The sequence below is a fragment of the Sebastes fasciatus genome, chromosome 3 (assembly GCF_043250625.1).
Source record: "Sebastes fasciatus isolate fSebFas1 chromosome 3, fSebFas1.pri, whole genome shotgun sequence".
Taxonomy (NCBI): Eukaryota; Metazoa; Chordata; class Actinopteri; order Perciformes; family Sebastidae; genus Sebastes; species Sebastes fasciatus.
The window spans coordinates 20,525,182-20,538,910 of record NC_133797.1 but is presented as its reverse complement, the minus strand read 5'-3'; the positions used below and the strand labels follow the sequence as shown (position 1 = coordinate 20,538,910).

General features: G+C 40.9%; 1 protein-coding gene across 3 annotated transcripts in view; it reads right to left on the bottom strand.

Annotated features, from left to right (window-relative positions):
* Positions 1-2,923, bottom strand: part of tll1 (tolloid-like 1) — a 59,545-nt gene extending 56,622 nt beyond the window's left edge. Inside the window, exon 1 of one of the 3 annotated variants that reach the window (XM_074629512.1) lies at positions 2,184-2,923. The gene's annotated coding sequence lies outside the window, so the exon portion shown is untranslated. The remainder of the gene's footprint in view (positions 1-2,183) is intronic. The other 2 variants (XM_074629511.1, XM_074629510.1) reach the window with 2 other exon arrangements.
* Between the last annotated feature and the right edge of the window lie 10,806 nt (positions 2,924-13,729).

Genomic DNA, 13,729 nt, shown 5'->3' with positions numbered 1-13,729 from the left:
GATAAGATAAGATAAGATAAGATAAGATAAGATAAGATGAACCTTTATTAATCCCCGGAGGGAAATTCAGGTGTCAAAGCAGCAACATCAGCAAACAGAGTGAAACACAGGAGAGGCAAAGGTATACAAAAATTATAAAAACAATAATAGATATAAAAGATACAGAGTGAATGGGTGAACATAGTGAGTACAGTCCGTCAATAAATAAATGTAGTATGTACATATGTGCAGTCTATAAAGTGGTAGGATGTATAGTGTAAAGTAAAGTGTAAAGTGCGCCAGTGGTTATTGGACCTTTGACTCACACGCATCTGTATAAATAGGCTACAGAGAAGTTACAGTAAAAACCGGTAGTGGTAAAAGTAACACGGTGGATACAAACTGGCCTGCGGGTTTTTAGTAACCATCAGCCCTTTATAGACTCGGTGCCTAATGAGTGCTATCTGGTTCTTCAGAGGCAGGTGCCAAGTAGGTGACAACCAAACCATAAATGCCCCGAGAGGTATATACAGGCTATAGGTCGCCTTTATGATCATGACAAGCAATGTCCTTCCTCTCGTCTCCTCATTATCTGTACTTGAAAGAGCGAAATGGGAAAAGATCTAAGGTTATAGATTAATTGCAATTGAAAACAATTAAGCTTAATTGGGTCTTGTGCGTAAAACTGCCACGCCTCTACACGTTGAACACCACCTGTCTGTCTACCAGCGGTCGATCGAGATGCTTTTCTGCAGTAGCATGGCATATACAGTGTGGTGCCGAAAATACGCTTTTATCATTATGAAACAAACACTACTTACATTACCCCCAAGTGTTTGGAGACTGTTCTTCCATCCCAAAATCAAAAAAAATAAACAATTACTTGAAATCAGCACTGATTTTGAGTTTTATTTCTAATTATGTATTTTGTTAAAGGTCCCATATGATGCTCATTTTCAGTTTCATACTTGTATTTTGTGTTTCTACAAGAACATGTTTACATGCTGTAATGTTAAAAAAAAAACTTTATTTTCCTCATACAGTCTGCCTGAATATGCCTGTATTTACCCTCTGTCTGAAACACTCCGTTTTAGTGCAGTTCACCGGAATTGCGTTGCTAGGCAACAGTTTGGGTCCATGTTTACTTCCTGTCAGCTGATGTTATTTAAGTACACTGAAACAGGAAATAAACTGGGTCACATTTAGAATGTTTACGTTTAAAACTGTTTAATGGTCTAAAAATATTTTATATTCGTGACATCACCAATGGACAGAAATCCTAACGGCTTGTTTCAAACGCGCAATTTCTGAATACGGGCTGTGTGTATTTCTCCGTATATTGAGCGTTTTGATAGTTTAACAGTATTTATTTAGGACTTAAATCTGCTTTATAACGTAAAAGACCTGAAAATTGCACTTTTTACAATATGGGACCTTTAATGTTTGTTTTTTGTCTGTAAATTCAGCAAAATCAGATAGATAGATGCCAAATAATGGAGATTACAATCAGATAGATAGATAGATAGATAGATAGGTAGATAGACCTGCTTACATGTACAGCTATCAGTCTGTCATTCAGCTATGATGTCTTCTCTAATCTGTCATAAACCTAACCTTTGTAGGCCAGTCAACAACAGATGAACCAAGTTCAAGTGGGTTCACGATCCTCCATCACTGAATGAACCTGTGTGTTTACGTGTGTGAAACCAAACACAAGTTTAATACTATATTATATATTAAATTGTGAAAAAAACATTTACCACCATCAGTTAAACTTGGAAGTATTTCCTTTTATAATTGTAATGTAAATGTAATATAACTTATTATTTTAATGGAGCTTCCCAGCAAAAAGTATTTCACACGTTTGTATCTGTATAACCGGCTTGACAATAAACATCTTGAATCTAGACTGTTGAATCTTGATTCTAGAATGCTGAATCTTGATTCTAGAATGTTGAATCTAGAATCTAGAATCTAGAACCTTTAAGTCTTTTCACAAAAATGTTGCACAGGACTGTCTGTAAAGTTGTCAACAAATAGCCCCATAATCTCACACACACGAGCAGACACGAGCAGTAAAAATAAAACAGCAGCAGTTGTTGACAGACTGTGTGTGCAGCCTGTGAACACCTTGCCAAGGTAAATCCTCCTGAGTAGAGTTCACCCTGATGCGTCTCCACAGCTTACCTGCTGCGTTCACGTACCTGTCCGAGGCGCGTTGGTTTGGAGGCGACCCATCATGCCTCAAATGCAGGAGTCAAATGTCAGCAGTCTCAGGTGGGCCTCTCGGTATCACTCGGTACCGGCGGTTCCGAACGTGCCCCATTGATTACCGGGAGATTACCGGAGCGCTGCTGCCTCTGCTGCTCCAGACTAATCCTGCCCTCGGGAGAGGTAGCGACGTGCTGACGTCACTCTATCAATCCAGCCACAAGCTGTCCACTACACACGCCCCAAAGGCATGCACACAAATCCCCTGGAGGCTGCACACACTCACACACACACACACACACACGCGGAGTTTAGTTAGTGTAGGCCAACACACTCCTGATTTTTGGCCCCTAGATAGGTGATAAAGTGAAGCTGATTATTGACCTTCATAAAAAGGTGGAAGCTTCACCGATTCAATTAACCAAAAATAATAACTGGAAGATCATATTGATGTGAAATGTACCTGGTCAAAACATGCTAATGCAGTGTTTTTAGCAAGACATAGCAGCAGATAATGTTTACTATGTTGGGCGGCTGTGGCTCAGAGGGTAGAGCAGTCAGAAGGTCGGTGGTTCGATCCCCGGCTGCTCCGGGTCACATTTCGATGTGTCATTGAGCATGACAATTGATCCCGAAGCAATGTGTGAATGAGTATTTAGATTAGATCCTGATGGGCAAAGTTGGCACCTTAGCAGCCTCTGCCATCAGTGTATGAATTGGTGAATACTGACATATAGTGTACAGCGCTTTGAGTGGTCAGAAGACTAGAAAAGCACTGTATATATGCAAGTCCATTTACCATTTCACCATCTCAAAGGAACAGTGTACAGTGGTACACCGTGGTAACACCATTCACCTCGCTCAGCAGCCATCCTTACCATAATAACACTACTTTAAGAGCAACGGAAGTCAGACGGAGGCGGGTGGTACCACGGTTTTGCACTCTGCGGCTCACGTTACCGCAGTTTCACAATTGAGAATGGAGAACGGCTTTCAGGTAACGTAAAAACGTGAAAGGCTCTCTCTAGAGCCAGTGTTTGGTTTGTCCGTTCTGGGCTACTGTAGAAACATGGCGGAGCAACATGACAGACTCCGTGAAGAGGACCCGATCCCTATGTAGATATGAAGGGCTCATTCTAAGCTAATGAAAACACAACGACTCTTAGTTTCAGGTGATTGTACGAAAACATACAACATAAATCTGAATTTTATATTCCATTTCTCTAAATAGATCCCCTGAAATGTTACACACTGTTCCTTTAATTTAGCAGGCTAGCATGCTAAGATTTGCTAGTTCTGCAGATATTTGGTTATAAATCAAAGTATTGGACAAAATAAACATTTGACCTGATTGTGGCGCATCAGAGCATAACAACTCAGAGGATCGTCAAAGTTATTACAATAACATAATTAAAGGACATTGTTTGTCCACACCCTAAAGCGACACATAAAAGCGTTTTCTGATCTGAAGTCCCAACACGTTCTCATTCTAACTCGTCACATACTGCCGCTTTGTCATGCCCCTTGGCTGCACTTTAGGTTTTGGCAACAAAACTACTTAGTTAGGTTTAGGAAAAAACAACTTGAGCTTACAACTGCTACATTTGTAAAGTGAAAATGAGACAACGTTATGACCACGGGACATGAACGAACAGCTGATTTTAACATGAAAGTGAAACTAACCACAGGGGATACAAACAGCGGTCTCCTGGATGAAAGCCTTGTGTTTGTTGGACCCCTCCACTCCCTACCCCCACCCGCTCGGGGTGTCTTCTCGACCTTTTAAATACACCACACTCCCGGTGCACTTTCTTTGAGTGTTTATTGTTGCGACTGATGGGTTTACATTTTAGTTAATGGAAAGCCTGGTGAATCTCATACAGATGCTAAAGGGTGCCTTGTGCGACGGTATCACACTCCGACGGCCACAGCAAAGTGTCGGTGTTTAACGCCCTGGGAATGAGAACGGACGTCCCTGTCGGCAGGACATCATTTGTCTTTGCCTAATAAAACTGTGTTTTGTGGCCAGGGATTTGCATTATGCTGTAAATTAGGGTAATAGCGTTATAGCCAATGATAAGAATTAGCAAGTTTATTAAAATGGCTTGTCCTGTTATTGGTTTGACTTCTGATTCATTAGAAAAGGGTTTGGAGGAGAGTTCAAACCATACTGAAGTTAGATGGTCATCCCTTGTTTTGAGTTTTTAGTTGTGTTGAGTGACTGCTTACAGATGCAACGACACTCCGTAAAAACATTTAATAGGTCTTTTGTGCCTACAACATTGAAACCTTTGAATAACGTGATACTTGCCGGTTCTTTACATCATTTTATGTTTTTAATTTCACATTTATTGTCTCTTTAATTGGTCCTGTTTTTTCTTTTATTTGTTTTATAAATGATGTAACTCCTGAGATACACTAATATCCTCTTGGAATAAGTGTTAGTTTGTGTGTTTGTTACTTATTGTCATGGCAGCATGTCTGACTTGTGTCTCCTTTGTTACTGTGCATGGGCGACCACACTAGTTTACTTTCTGCAGAAACTAAAACTAAATGAACCAAAACTTGGGCCTTTGTGTGGATAAACCTCAATACAACTTTATGTGTGTGTGTGTGTGTGTGTGTGTGTGTGTGTGTGTGTGTGTGTGTGTGTGTGTGTGTGTGTGTGTGTGTGTGTGTGTGTGTGTGTGTGTGTGCGTGCGTGCGTGCGTGCGTGCGTGCGTGCGTGCGTGCGTGCGTGCGTGCGTGCGTGTGTGTTTGTGGTCTGGTTTCACCCTCCTGAGCAATTGCTAATTAACACCGGGGAAGGCATTGAGTGGCGTTTGGGCCTCTCCAACCACTTACTGTACCTCTGTGTGGTTGCCTTCCAGCCAATCTATTCAGCAAAATGCTTTCTTCTTAAATAGGATCCAGCTATTGAGATTAATGCTGTGAGCAGGTATTTGTGTCCCTATTTAAAGCACTTATTGATCAGTGCGTCTCTGAAACTCTGTGAAAGTACCTCGCCAGCATTCTGACCCTGCAGCACACCGACCACCACCACCCCTCCCCAACACACACACACACACACACACACACACACACACACACACACACACACACACACACACGCATCAGGAGGAACCCTCGATCTGAGCAGCAGTCCCTCGAGACTCCTCCAAGTGCTGTGGTCTGCAGGTATTGGAGAACTATTATTAGCTTTGTTTTCCACAAACACACTTTCCCATCAATTCTATATGCAGTAGCTAAACTCCATACGGTTTGCACTGTACTTGTTTAACTTTAAAGGTATACTCAGCTCAAAATGTCATCAAAATGTAGTTGAACAATGTTTGTTTAGCCACAGACTGAGATTAAGTAACTGTGGTTATCTTAACTTCAGTCAGTTGCATTCCAATGGTGACCAATTTTCACTGCAGTAAAACAGTAAAACATCTAATAGAAACGTCTCGAACCACACCCAGAGCATAATCCTCTTCTCTGCTGTCAATTGAAATGCTTACTGTGTTCTTAACAATTGTGATTTTGTCGTCTCTAAACATAACAGGGAGGCTGGCAGAGTTTTAGAGCATCAGTGTTGACAACAATCATAGTTTTGCCAAAATATGGCTAAATACCGGAGCTGTGGACTCGAGACTTTATTCAACTAAAGATGTGCTAATCAATGTTTTTTATATTAACAATATCAAATGACTATCTGTAATGTGAAGGGGGTCACTTGTACTGACAAACCCACACAGATTTATCACCTAGAACTGCAGTTCCAGAGTTCAACGTTTTTGTTTTTAGAAATCTACTTGCCCGATGTAAATTTTTGCTTGCCCCGATACAAATAGTTTTATTTATCAGCGGACAAGACTAAAGCTATTCGTCAAGTTTAACCTTTATTTAGGTAAATGAATCAGAACAAGGATACAGTGTGTCATAGATGTGAAGCAACAAACATTCTTGCATATCAATGAAGGGTAACTCTTCATTTTACAGGTCAGCAAATTTATAATAAAGTCATTTTTGATACATTTTGAGGTAAATATTGGGGTAATTTGGCAGTAATTCCAAAGAAATTTCAAATAGGTTACTTGCTAATTATCACCTAATTACCATGAAATTTGCGGACCTGTAAAATGAAGTGTTACCCACTAATGGTATGAGAGTACCCCTCCTTCTCCGCAGATATGGACTCGTTTACTGTGAGTGAGCTCAACCATGTGAGTGAACAGAAACTTGATGTGCTTTTGAAAAATTGGATCCGATTTGCTCTCAAATTTGTGGCAAACTGCGCAATACATAGTAGGAAGTTTCTCCCGCATCCTCTAACGCCACCTAACTAAACTCTGTTCCAGGATAATTAAAATGCTCGCTTGCGCTTCAGCCCATAAACTTTGTTTTTACTCGCGGCCGTTTTCTCGGGAGGGCCCGATCGGTACTGTGCATGTGCAACTCTCAACTGAGATGAGAAGGAAGCGAGATGGCTCGCTCCTCAGCTACTTCCATTATCAGCTCTGGGAAAAACGATGTGCGATCAGGCAAGTGAGTTTTTAGATTTACTAGCCCAACAATGTATTGTTGAGTCCTGGGTTCCCCTCAGCTCTACAGAGCGTCTTTCAGCTCACTGTGTTGTTTTTATGGCCTGCAACATTAGTTTCAATCAACCTTGTTTCCAGCAGCAGACAGCTATTTTCAGTCAAAAAGCTCTAAAAACCCACTGGTGACTACTCAGCACCAAATGGCAGAGTATGCAACCAGCTGATGAACACTGACCACACCCAGTATCATCAATGGGTGTGGTGAAACAGACTTTTTACCACAGAGGGTAGTGAAACACAGCTTTTCAGTCTGGTATTATAGTAACTTTAATTGAACTTGACTGCTCGGAGAATTAAGTTTTGATAAAAAACAGGCAGAGTAACATAGCCCCATATTTAACTATAAGGCATACTCTTCATTAGTCTTTTGAAACTATGTATTTTATTGGTGCTACGTTCTTGATGTTTGTCTTCATTATTTTGTCTTATTCTTGTTTTTAACGCTGTGCGATGAAGCTAATTCTACACTTTGCAGACAATTAAGTAACCAAACCAGCAACTTCTTTTTACAAGCTGTCTAAAACACTAGACAGCTAATAAAAGGTGGAGACAGAAGAGGTAAGAAAAAAGAGATAATATTATCTTTTCTCTCAGGCCTGCTGACTCTGATAGTGTCAAGTGTTTTATGAAATCCCCCTGAGAGAGCAGAGAGGTGGCCAGAGACATCCATCACCTTTTGGCTAAAACGCCAGAGGAAGACAGTCTGCTGACATCACAGCAGAGCACAACAGAGGATGCTTAGATATTGTTTAGTAGCTCCAAAAATGTCTAAGCAGTTTAACTTTCTTTATCACTTTATGTCTTATATTTGATTGGTGCCAAATAAACAAAAGAGGTGTTCACTTTGAAGCAACTTCAGGGAAAGTTTAAGAGTTATAGATTCATACCTTCACTAAACACGCGAAGATACAGAGTGAAACTTGTATTTTTCATATAAATGATGGCTGTTATTGTCTAGTGTTAGTGGAGAGAGCACACACACACTAACACACTCCTGGACTCTCATTGGAGCTATGTGAAGTAGTCGCTCCTTATGTAAACAGAGAGAGCGGAGGGAAGACGAGGTACAGAGGAAATCCTCTGTTTAAATGCCAAGCTGTGCGTGCCATTCTCTCTCTCCTGCTCTTATTTCCTCTTTTCTGCACCTCTCAGGGCTCAGATTCTCCACCTTTGCCTCTCCTCCGCTGCCTCTTTTGTGTGTTTCGTGCACGTGGGCGTGACTGTGTGGGTGTGCACGTGCCAGCTTGTGGCTCACATTCATGATCCTGGTCGTGCGTTTGGAAAGATGACACGGACCGCTTTTGTCTTCGTGCCACCAGAATTAAGCGACAGGGGAGAAGAAGAATGAACGCAGGATGCATGTTGGAGTAAAAAATAAATGTGTGCGGCTGTGAGGAGGAAAAGATGGAAAACAGAGAAATGAATACTGGGAAAGGAGAGAGTTATATAGTAGAATATACCCTCTTGATAAATGCCTGATTATAAAATGATGCACTCAGGGGACACCTTTGACTTTTCACACCCTTATGTTCCACATATTCCCCTTTAATTTCACCTTCAAAGCGAGACAAAGCATGTTTTGTTCATTGTTTACGGAAATAGTTCAACATTTTGGGAAATATGCCATCTATGCTTTCCAAGAAACAGATGAGATGATTGATTGGACTCAGGTGAACAAATCTCACCCCAGTTAGACACAAAAAAAACATCTGAAAACGAAAATACTAAAATTATTTGTTGATCTGGGCATTTTTGTTGAATGCTGCAAAAGGAGGATGACAGTTGGATGAAAGACCGATGATGCTGAGTTTGGTGAATTGAACAGTGACGGAGAGAAAGAAGCGTACTGAGTGAGCAATAACAGACTGAATCATCCTGTTCACACCATCTCGCTGCTCTGAAAGCCCAAGATGCTGTGTATGTGTGTGTGTGTGTGTGTGTGTGTGTGTGTGTGTGTGTGTGTGTGTGTAAATGTAAGCAGTAGTCCCTTGCTGACACAGCACTTCTTCAGGAACTTGGGATAGTGTGTGTGATTGTGTGTGTGCCCTGGCCTCTGCTCCCGGCAGATATGCTTCCTTTCAGAAAGACTGTAGAAATAAGCAACAAAGACCTTAGACTCTGTGTGTACGTGTGTGTGTACGTGTGTGTGTGTGTGTGTGTGTGTGTGTATGTGTGTGTACGTGTGTGTGTGTGTGTGTTTGTGTGTGTGTGTGTGTGTGTGAGGGAGAATTGAATTTCTGTAGAAAGAAACTTTGGTAGACCGTAAAAATTAATGCCTTTTTCCAACTCACAAAAATTTTAGTACGACTGAATCAGCTTCAAAGCTTTTTTAAAACTTCAATATGAAGCACTTCTTGTAAAGCACTCACAAACTCACTCAATCATGTTTAGCAGATTCTTCACGGGTGGTGGTAGTGGGGGGGTCACCTGTCAGCCTGCACCACCTATAGAAAAGAAGGAATCATCAATGCATGACAATAACAGTACAGAGCAGAGCCGTATACAATTCAGCCAAAAATCTGCTAATAAGCTAACAGTGTTTGTTGAAGTAAAAGAAAAACAAAACTGTTAGCACATTTCCATTACTGATAATTAACTGTATATACTGGCATCGATTTAAGTCACCTACAGAAAATGTTTTTTAAAGGGACTGTTTGTAACTTTTTAAGCGTATAAATGTACCAGGTCGGGACACATGCGCGCTAGCATATGCGCGTTCGCGTGTAGCCGCTGTCTCTCCTCCTCTGCCTGCTCGCCTTCACTCAGACAGAGCGCGCGTTCTCGCTCAGCTCGCTCTACCTCTAGACGTGAACGCATGCTCACTCCACACTGCAGAAGAGTTAGTTTAGCTCTGAGAATATCTAGTGAATGTTTGGGCAGAAATAAATGCTGCAGCTCCTCCAGACCAACAGAGGTTTCCCGTGTCTTGTGAAGTGACGGCGCTCTGCAACGAGTTACGTTGTTGTCTCGTTACCGACCGGGTGCCGGTGTCTTCCTGCTCTCTCTGGCTGCGGGCGGAGAGAGCAGGAAGACTCGCTGCAGAGCCCCGCTGCCTCAGTCTGCGCTGATGCAGGAAAAGCCAACACTAAGATCAGATCTAAATCATGTTCATGGAGAGACCTTTGTCTGGTCAGCTAACATTACTGCCAAGCAGCTGAAATATAGAGTGATATTGTGGTTTTAGCTAACGTGTGTTGCCTCACTGTTTTGAGCGATGCTCGTTCAGGTATATTTAGAGCGAGCAAGCGCGAGCCCGACGCTGACTTTCGTTGATTTCACGGCCACAGGTGTTAACAAGCATTTCTGAAAGTTACAAATAGTCCCTTTAATAAACAATGAAATAAAAAATATGCATGCTGATGCTTTTTGAGTGTAGAAAATGACATGATTTAGGGTTTCCCAAATAGAAATAAATAGATCACAGCTACCAAAATATATATATTTTAGGGCTGCAACTAATGATTATTTTCATTGTTGTTGATTAATCTCTTGATTATTTTTTTGATTGATCGATTAGTTTTTTGGTCCATAAAATATCAGAAAAAGGCGAAAAACATCAATCAGTGTTTCCTAAAGCCCAAGATGACGCCCTCAAATGTCCTGTTTTATCCACAACTCAAAGATATTCAGTTTACTGTCATAGAGGAGGAAAGAAACCAGAAAAGATTCACATTTAAGAAGCTGGAATCAGAGAATTATGACTTGCCAAATAGTTGGCAATTAATTTAATAGTTGACAACTAATCAATTAATTGTTGCAGCTCTAATATATTTTTTCTTACTCTTCACTTTGATGATGCAGTACTTTACACTGATGCACTGTCTGAATTGTTTGCTGGCCTTACTTAATTCCTAACTGAAAGTAAAAGTAACCAACACGCAGCACAGATGACCAGGAGGAGATGTTCTCTGTTCCCGTGGTCAGTGATTCATCTTTGTACACCTTTTCTTACATATCAGATGAAAAAGGTTATATGTATATGTACAAAAAAGTACAATTTTCCAGCTTGATGAGGTTGTTGAAAAGATAGGCCTGCAGCTACTTTTTCTGGGAGTCGGTGGGCTCTGAAGGGGAAACCACAACTAACAATCCACAATCACCACATCTAGCAACAGCCACTTTCCATGATGCAAGAGCTCAAATCCATGTAATGATCCACGACCAGCTGTGGACCCTTCTCACAGAGGGGCAGCAGAGACTGATTCAGCTCTTTGAGTAGACTAAACTTCTCTCAATGACTGGCAGGTCATCAGCACACTACTGTCATCTGCAGGATTACAGGAGTAATGACAAAGGAAGATGGACTGCTGTCACACTGGACACCAGTGACACCAGGCCAGAGTGTAAAAGTACAAATGATAGCTTAAAACACTTCTTTGATTTATCAAAAAAACAAATGACAGATGATGTATACTTTCCAGAAGTCCTTCTTGTCTGAGTGTTGTGCGGCTGCACTGCTGCCTGCAATGTTGCTGAACAATTTTGGAAAATAATACCTCACTGAAATATCGTCTCATCTCATGAAATTGTATATTTTAAAGAGTACACTGCAAAGTAAAAAAACACAAAAAGGTGATACACTTTTTTTTTTACTACTATCGATCAAAAAGCCGATATGAGGCTAAGTACTAGGCTCTTCTTAACTCTGACTGTGTTAAACATACTTATCTTTGTGGAGCTGTTTATTAAACAAAAAGTATTACAAACAATAACTGTACTGGAATAACTAAGAAGGTGACGGTCAACAGAAAATATCGGAGCCTAGCTCACTCTCTTTGTCTCAATCCTGCCGTCTAAGTGCACAGGTAAATAAAGTGAAAACCATACCCTTCTGCCAATAACTGGAAATGAATGATAGTAACCAAAAACATGTGCAGACTAAATAAATAGTAATAAAAAATACAGGTTAAATACACATTTTGGCTCCTGCAAAACGTTTCTAGTTTTAAACCCAAATACAATGCATACTTGGAAGTCTGATTATTCGATAATCACTTTTTTAGGAAAAAAAATAGAGAAAAATACCCAACAGTTTCTGAAACTGATCTATTCAGATGTCTTGTTTTGTCTGTCCAACAGTCCAAAACTCAAAGATATTCAGATTACAGTGAGATAAAACAGAAAAAAGCAGCAAATCCTCACACATTAAGAAGCTGGAGCAAGTATTTGGCATTATTGTTTGGAAAAATGACTCAAATGATTGTCACATTTTCTGTCAACTGACTAATCGTTTCAGCTGTAACATCAACACTTTTCTTTCACAAACTAAAGTTACATGATGCCGACTTGTTTTGTGTCATCTATTGTTGCCCGACTGTTACTGACTGTCTGATCAGATTAATATCCTCCTCTCTCTCTCTCAGCTCCCAGTTCTCCTCTGTGTCCCGCTCTGTCCTGAAGCCAGAGCAGCTTGATCAATGGTATTGATGAGAAGATGCTAATAGCAGATGCTAATAGGGCCGGTATGACTAATAGACCGAGGGGGCCATTGATCTGCAGAGTTAGCATCTCGTGCTAAAACAGCTGATTCAACTGCATAGTTGGACTAAAAGTGCCACCCTTGCTCTGCGTGTGTGTGTGTGTGTGTGTACACTTGGGTAACAATGCATTCCTACTTTAAGCTATATAAGCACAGACATTCAGACAGCTAAAGTCAAACTTGAATTCCCTTATAAACTCACAATCACTCAGATTTGTCCAACTTTGTCCATCAGAACTAACATTAACCCTCAACCAAACCTCATCTAGTTTTATATTCAATCTTAATGTTGAAATAAAACTGTAGCCTTCAAACAGCTCTTGGAGGGCTACATACATATTGTCCTGAAACTACAAAATGTCTTCAATTCGATATTGACGACGTTACTCGCTGCCGTTGCCGCCGCTCTCTCTCTCTTGCTTCACCACTCACTTCCCACCTCTGCTCCAAATGACCTACGCTACTCTTACAACAACGGGCTCTAGATAGGGCAATTCAGGTTTTCGCGTCAGCCACCATAGTTTGTCTACACGCTTGGCACACTGAGGCCTCTCCAGTGTGCCAAGCGTGTAGACAAACTATATCAGTTAGTATGCAATCTCCTACCACGCTGCTAGATACCGTCATATCCTACACACTGCTCCTTTAACAGGAGTCTGAGAGATAAACTCAGTGACAATGTATTATTATTTATAGTGTGTGGCTGGTATTGTTTTCACCTAGTAAGTCTGTGTATGTGTCATCATGGCAAAATGTGGTCCTCGAGACACCTACTGTATCTGGAACTACGACAAAAGTGGTTTTGAGTACTTTACCAGGTGTTTATATGTCTGTCTGTGGACAGATTTTGTCCGACTGCACTTACACTAGGCTCTTTAATGATGATGCGACGGCGGCAGGTGTTTTTGACGCAGGTTTACCGTGGTGAAACTACAATGTTCTGAAGATGGACTACGAAAAGCGCTGCTTCCCCCCAACAGCTTTAAATGTTGCAGCCGCAAGGAATTGTGGGACAACATTATCTCCTTTCCTTTAGTAAAGGATGGTCCCGTGTATCCTATGCCAAAGGAGATAAGAAAGGAAGCATTGAAGCACCTTTCCTTAGCATTTAGAGAATTCAAACAGCTCTTATCATGGCTGCCTCTTTCCGGGTCATTTCACTCCGTTAGGAACCTTCCTAAGCAGACTTTTTGACCACAACCCTGGTGTGATGCCATGGCAAGATGATCTCTACTTTCTTTTTCTTTGACTCTTGAAGAACTGGTCCAGACAGTCATTCATAAATTAACCTCACATTGTCCCCACACAATGCTCATGTATTCTGACATTGTTACATGAATTACTACAAATTCAATACAGTCAAGTTAAAGCTGAAATAGGCGAGATTGGAGCAAATATGATTCAAAAAAGTTATTTTTCTAAAACGGTCGCTATATCCTGACAGTAGTACATGAAACAGATAACCTGAAAAAAA